The sequence below is a fragment of the Salvelinus sp. IW2-2015 genome, linkage group LG3 (genome assembly GCF_002910315.2).
Source record: "Salvelinus sp. IW2-2015 linkage group LG3, ASM291031v2, whole genome shotgun sequence".
NCBI lineage: Eukaryota > Metazoa > Chordata > Actinopteri > Salmoniformes > Salmonidae > Salvelinus > Salvelinus sp. IW2-2015.
In genome coordinates this window covers 28,384,056-28,390,854 of record NC_036840.1, presented here as the reverse complement: position 1 = coordinate 28,390,854, position 6,799 = coordinate 28,384,056, and the positions used below count along the sequence as shown (strand labels likewise).

General features: G+C 40.8%; 1 protein-coding gene across 1 annotated transcript in view; it reads right to left on the bottom strand.

The window, feature by feature from the left end:
- The window catches only part of LOC111954133 (receptor-type tyrosine-protein phosphatase delta), a 612,441-nt gene that overhangs the window by 303,246 nt on the left and 302,396 nt on the right, over positions 1 to 6,799 (bottom strand). The gene's annotated exons all lie outside the window — the stretch shown is intronic.

The window sequence follows — 6,799 nt, the reverse complement described above, 5'->3', positions numbered from 1 at the left end:
TGTTTTGCAGAGGGGTCAAATACTTATTTCCCTCATTTAAAATGCAAATCAATTCATAACATTTTTGACATGCGTTTTTCTGGATTTTTTTTGTTGATATTCTGTCTCTCACTGTTCAAATAATACCTACCAATTAAATTATAGACTGATCATTTCTTTGTCATGGGGCAAAACGTACAAAATCAGCAGGGGATCAAATACTTTTTTCCCCTCACTGTAAGTGTTCGTTATGAGTCTAGTCAAGTCACATGGAGACTTTATCTGGATAAGAAACTAATATTGTAAGTCAATAARGTTTCAAATGATTGGAATCGTAAAGCTATTTTTGCTACTAGACCTTTGGCACAATGTACGCCTCATTGTCAGTCAGACAGTTTGCACAGCGTTGGCCGTCTCCAGAGTAATAGTGAATCCAACGTCACAGCCTGTCACAGACGATATCAAAACATTTGCACCTTGACTTGCAAATCGGATAATAGTGGATTTATAAAGATAGTCATCTCCCCTCTTGCGATTACTCAGTCTTTCTGACAGCAACATTTTGAGAGGCTGTGATAGAGCCAAAGTAGACATGCACTGCAAAGGGAAACAAAGTAGTTAGCCTGAATTAGCAACCTCTGCACTTCCTTGAGGGTTGGCTTGCATTGACAGACCGAAACTCATATCATCAAATTCTTAGAATTAACACAAAGGGGGATATTTGGAGTTGGAATTAGACTGACTGACACACAGAGAGCACTTCCTTTCAAAGTTGTCCGTCTGTAGTATTGGCCTGAGACTAAACTGAGCAATATTTATACTATATCTCCCAGCTAAATAAAAAAGGGGCTACTCCTTTACACACAAAGGGTCAAGAGAATTGGCAGAATCTGACAGGCCGGTCAGGCTTTTGGTGGGGTCCATTCTCAAACTAGATAAAGTGTCGGCCCAGTTAAAATGTTGACCAATTTCTCGTTTTCAGGRTCCATTCAGCACCTGTCTTATCTCCCTACACAGCCCACTGTAAGGCCAGCAACGTCTCAACGCGACAAGTGTAAAGATWAACTTGACAGATCAAGTTCGATAGTCACCAAGCCTATAAACAACCTGGGTACTRTAATCTGATAATCCTCAAATGAAAGATTAGGTCTGGGTGAGTGTTATTCTGTTGTCACTCTTGCTTACAGCATCACATGGGCTTTCTGCTGACAGGTTAACTAAACCCCATGGATGATTCCTGCTTACAAGTAAAAATTAAAGCAGGAAACACCAGTGACTCGATCAATAYAAAAGTGGTCAGATGAAGCAGATGCTAAACTACAGSACTGTTTTACTAGCACAGACAGGAATATGTTCCATTATTTCTCCAATGGTATTGAGGAGTACACCACATCAGTCAATGGCTTTATCAAGAAGTTCATCGAGGACGTTGTCCCCACAGAGACTGTACGTACATAATCCACATTGAGCTAAAGGATAGAGCTGCCGCTTTCAAGGATCGGGACTCTAACCCGGAAGCTTATCCTGCTATGCCCTCCGACAAACCATCAAACAGGCAAAGCGTCATTACAGGACTATTATCGAATCGTACTACACCGGCTCCAATACTTGTCGGATGTGGCTGGCCTTGCAAACCATTACAGACTACAAAGGGAAGCATAGCCGAGAGCTGCCCAGTGACACGAGCCTACCAGACGAGCTAAACTACTTCTATGCTCGCTTCGAGACAAATAACAATGAAACATGCATGAGAGCACCAGCTGTTCCGGAAGACTGTGTGATCACGCTCTCCGCAGCCGATGTGAGTAAGAACTTTAAACAGGTCAACATTCACAAGGCTGCAGGGCCAGACGGATTACCAGGATGTGTACTCCGAGCATGCACTGATCAACTGGCAAGTGTCTTCACTGACATTTTCAACCTCTCCCTGTCCGAATCTGTAATACATKTTTTTTTTAAGCAGACCACCATAGTCRCTGTGCCCAAGAACACTAAGGTAACCTGCCTAAATGACTATCGACCCGTAGCACTCATGTCTGTAGCCACGAAGTGCTTTGAAAGGCTGGTCATGGCTCACATCAACATCATTATCCCAGAAACGCTAGACCCATTCCAATTTGCATACCACCGTAACAGATCCACAGATTATGCAATCTCTACTGCACCCCACACTGCCATTTCCCACCTGGACAAAAGGAACACRTWTGTYAGAATGCAATTCATTGACTACAGCTCAGKGTTCAACACCATAGTGCCCTCAAAGCTCARCAATAAGCTAAGGACCCTGGGACAAAACACCTCCCTCTGCAACTGGATCCTGGACTTCCTGACGGGCCGCCCACAGYTGGTAAGGGAAGGTAACAACACATCCGCCATGCTGATCCACCCTCAGGGGTGTGTGCTCAATCCCCTCCTGTACTCCCTGTTCACTCATGACTGCACGGCCAGGCATGACTACAAAACCATCTTTAAGTTTTCAGATGACATAACAACGATGAGACAGCCTATAGGGAGGAGGTCAGAGACCTGGCCATGTGGTGCCAGGACAACAACCTCTCCCTCAATGTGATCAAGGACAAAGGAGATGATTGTGGATTGATGATTGTGGATTGTCATGAAGAGGGCACAACAAAACCTATTCCCCCTCAGGAGAATGAAAGAATTTGGCATGAGTCCACAGATACTCAAAAGGTTCTACAGCTGCACCATCGAGAGCATACTGACTGGTTGTATCACTGACTGGTATGGCAACTGCTCGGCCTCCGACCACAAGGCACTACAGAGGGCTAGTGGGCGTACTGGCCCATGTCGAGTCCGCTCGGGGCAGAACTCTCACCCTGCATCCAAGGACACGATATATACCGAGCGGGGTGTCAGAGGAAGGTCAAAAAGAATTGTCCAAAGACTCCAGCCACCAAGTCATAGACTGTTCTCTCTGCTACCACACGACAAGCAGTACGGGAGCGCCAAGTCTAGGTCCAAGAGGCTTTCTAACAGCTTCTACCCCGTAAGCCATAAGACTGCTGAACATCTAATCAAATGGCTACCCAAGCTATCGCATTCCCCCCCCCCCCCCCCTTTTACACTGCTAGCTCCTCTGTTGTTATTCATCTACTTACAGTCACTTTAATAACTCTACTAAATGTACAGTTGAAGTCGGAAGTTTACATAGACTTAGGTTGGAGTCATTAAAACTGTTTTTCAACCACTCCACACATTTCTTGCTAAAAAACTATAGTTTTGGCAAGTCGGTTAGGACATCTACTTTGTGCATGGCACAAGTAATTTTTCCAACAATTGTTTACAGACAGATTATTTCACTGTATCACAATTCCAGTGGGTCAGAGTTTACATACACTAAGTTGACTGTGTCTTTAAACAGCTTGTAAAATTTCGGAAAATTATGTCATGGCTTTAGAAGCTTCTGATAGGCTAATTGACATAATTTGAGTCAGTTGGAGGTGTACCTGTGGTGTATTTCAAGGCCTACCTTAAAAACTCAGTGCCTCTTTGCTTAACATCATGGGAAAATCAAGAGAAATCAGCAAGACCATCAGAAAAAATTTGTTGACGTCCACAAGTCTGGTTCATCCTTGGGAGCAATTTCCAAATGCCTGAAGGTACCACGTTCATCTGTAAAAAACAATAGTACGCAAGTATAAAACACATGGGACCACGCAGCCATCATACACTCAGGAAGGAGACATGTTCTGTCTCCTAGAGATGAACGTACTTTGGTGCAAAAAGTGCAAATCAATCCCAGAACAACAGCAAAGGACCTTGTGAAGATGCTGGAGGAGGAAACAGGTACAAAGTATCTAAAATAAGTCCTATATCGACATAACCTGAAAGGCCGCTCAGCAAGGAAGAAGCCACTGCTCCAAAACGCCATAAAAAGCCAGACTACGGTTTGCAACTGCTCATTGGAGAAAATGCTTACTAGTGGAGAAATGTCCTCGGTGTCTGATGAAACAAAAATGGAACTGTTTGGCCATAATGACCACCGTTATGTTTGGCTTCCAAGCCGAAGAACACCATCCCAACCGTGAAGCATGGAGGTGGCAGCATCATGTTTGTGGGGTGCTTTGCTGCAGGAGGTACTGGTGCACTTCACAACATAGATAGCATTCATGAGGGAGGGAGGAAAATTATGTGGAATATTGAATCCACATCTCAAGACATCAGTCAGGAAGTTAAAGCTTGGTCGCAAATGGGTCTTCCAAATGGACAATGACCCCAAGCATACTTACAAAGTTGTGGCAAAATGGCTTACGGACAAACAAAGTCAAGGTATTGGAGTGGCCATCACAAAGCCCTGACCTCAAGCCTGTTGAAAAATGTGTGGTCAGAACTGAAAAGGCGTGTGCAAGCAAGGAGGCCTTCAAACCTGACTCAGTTACACCAGCTCTGTCAGGAGGAATGGGCCAATATTCACCCAACTTATTGTGGGAAGCTTGTGGAAGGCTACCCGAAACGTTTGACCACAGTTAAACAATTTATTTAAAGGCAATGCTACCAAATACTAATTGAGTGTATGTAAACTTCTGACCCACTGGGAATGTGATGAAATAAATAAAAGCTGAAATAAATAATTCTTCTCTGCTATTATTCTGACATTTCACATTCTTAAAATAAAGTGGTAATCCTACTGAGCTAAACATTGCATTTTTACTTGGATTAAATGTCAGGAATTGTGAAAAAACGAGTTTAAATGTATTTGGCTAAGGTGTATGTAAACTTCTGACTTCAGCTGTACATACTACCGTCAATTACCTCGACTAACCAGTGCCCCCGCACATTGACTCTGTACCGGTACCCCCTTGTATATAGTCTCGCTATTGTTATTTCACTGCTGCTCTTTAGATTACTTGTAACTTTTATTTCTTATTCATATTTTTTATTTTTTATTTACTACATTGTTGTTTAGGGGCTCGTAAACAAGCATTTCACTGTCAGGTTGTATTCGGTGCATGTGACTAATAGAATTTGATTTGTTTTGATCTCTGCAGGTTAAGTAATACATGTAGTTAATCAGAAATGTAATATWKATTTTTAAATMGAGATTCTKCATTGAGCTTGCTTTTTAGCACAGGACTAGGTTAATAATAAGTGTACWCAGTAAGCCTAAATACTGATATTGCACTATTGTCTGACTGGTTATTTAGGACTGTAGTTACTTCCTAGATATAAAACACTGAAGTCGTTACAGCTRGTTACAGCTTGTGCTCTGACTGCCAACTTGTGACGAGGCCAGGCCAAAGAGTTGCGGAGTAATTCAAACATTCTTCAAACTGCCATTTATTTTCCCAGAGTTGTAATTATGGTCTATTAAAATGCAAATMATGTCAATGGCAGAGGAGTGCTAATCACTCAATGTCTGCTTATGGGCAGTGGAGCTACATTAGGGGAGCAGGCAGAGAAGAAGACCACCATTAACAGATAGCCTGCTATCTGGGAGGGGTTATTTGTGAAACTAAGGTGTCTATTTGATGAGAGCCAGAAACCCATGCACTGAGTAAGCTAAGGCAAAAACAAAAAAGGTATTTTCAATTAAATATTAATTTTTATAGATGCATTCTCAGTGCTCATCAGCCCAGAAAKTAGGAATGACCTGTTTTGGTTGTATTAATCATGTCAGGAGAAATAAATTACCTTTGATCCACCATTATTTGTTGAGTTGAGGTCCATTGTATGTGATTATTTAATATTTTCAATCTTTTGGTGTGATCTGTTCATTTATTAAGGCCAAGCACCACACCCACATAGTGGGGTATTAATGATTAATGAATTGTATTAATCATAATACAAATCAACTTTTACCAGTTGAATGTAGACACAAATATAAAACGTTTTTGTACTACAATTTTTTTTTATATAGAATAAAAAATACACAAATGAGGCAATATCTCATTAAATATGTGCATATTTGCATTTCATGCTAATCCATTTTTCTGGACACTGGATGAAGTTAGTCCAAATATTTTGGTTTCATTTTGTTAGGACACTACAGGACCAGACTTGCCCAGAACAGATTATGGAAACTTTTTRCATCTTTCTATCTGTAAAATACTAGCGACATGCAAGTAAAATTCATTTTTGGCGCAATATTCCAAAGAAAATGTTATCTATAATAAAAAATGTATCAACAATTCCCTCTGGGCAAGTCTGGAGAATATAACTAAAGGATAACTACACAACATGTGGTCAATGCAGAAGCTTCTGAGGCTGAGGAAAATGTGTGGGAAGACTCTGACTTTCGGGAAATGCGTTAAAGACAAGTACACCGAATACAGACTAACAACTGCAAACACCCATTTAGCCCAATCACCATCTSTTCAAAGTAACTAAATATAGTCCCGTTTGTAACATTCTCTATGAAATGGGCTTTTAAATGATGTGTAATTTAATGTAGTGAGTTTTGAAATGATTGATGTATGTCCATTTTAAAGTGGTTAAAATGCATTAAAATGTTCATGACGGTAGTATGATAAACTATAGAAAATATACATTTTCATTAAGTTTTTWATTTGATTGCTACGTTTKCKKAAAAAAWWTATAATTAAGGGACCAAAACATCAACAAATCTCAAAACTGATAAGTAGGTTAAAAAAATGTAATTGCAGCCTGTGGTGCCTGGCCTTAATGCCCATAACTGAGTACTCAAACACAGCTTGGATACTATCACAGCTTATAGCTGGATATTGGAATGAACATTACTTCTGCAAGGTGGTGCATATGTACAAGTGAATGTTCCTCAATACATTAAGTAGGATGTGAATGTTCCTCAGAACATTATAAGTAGAATGTGAATGTTCCTCAG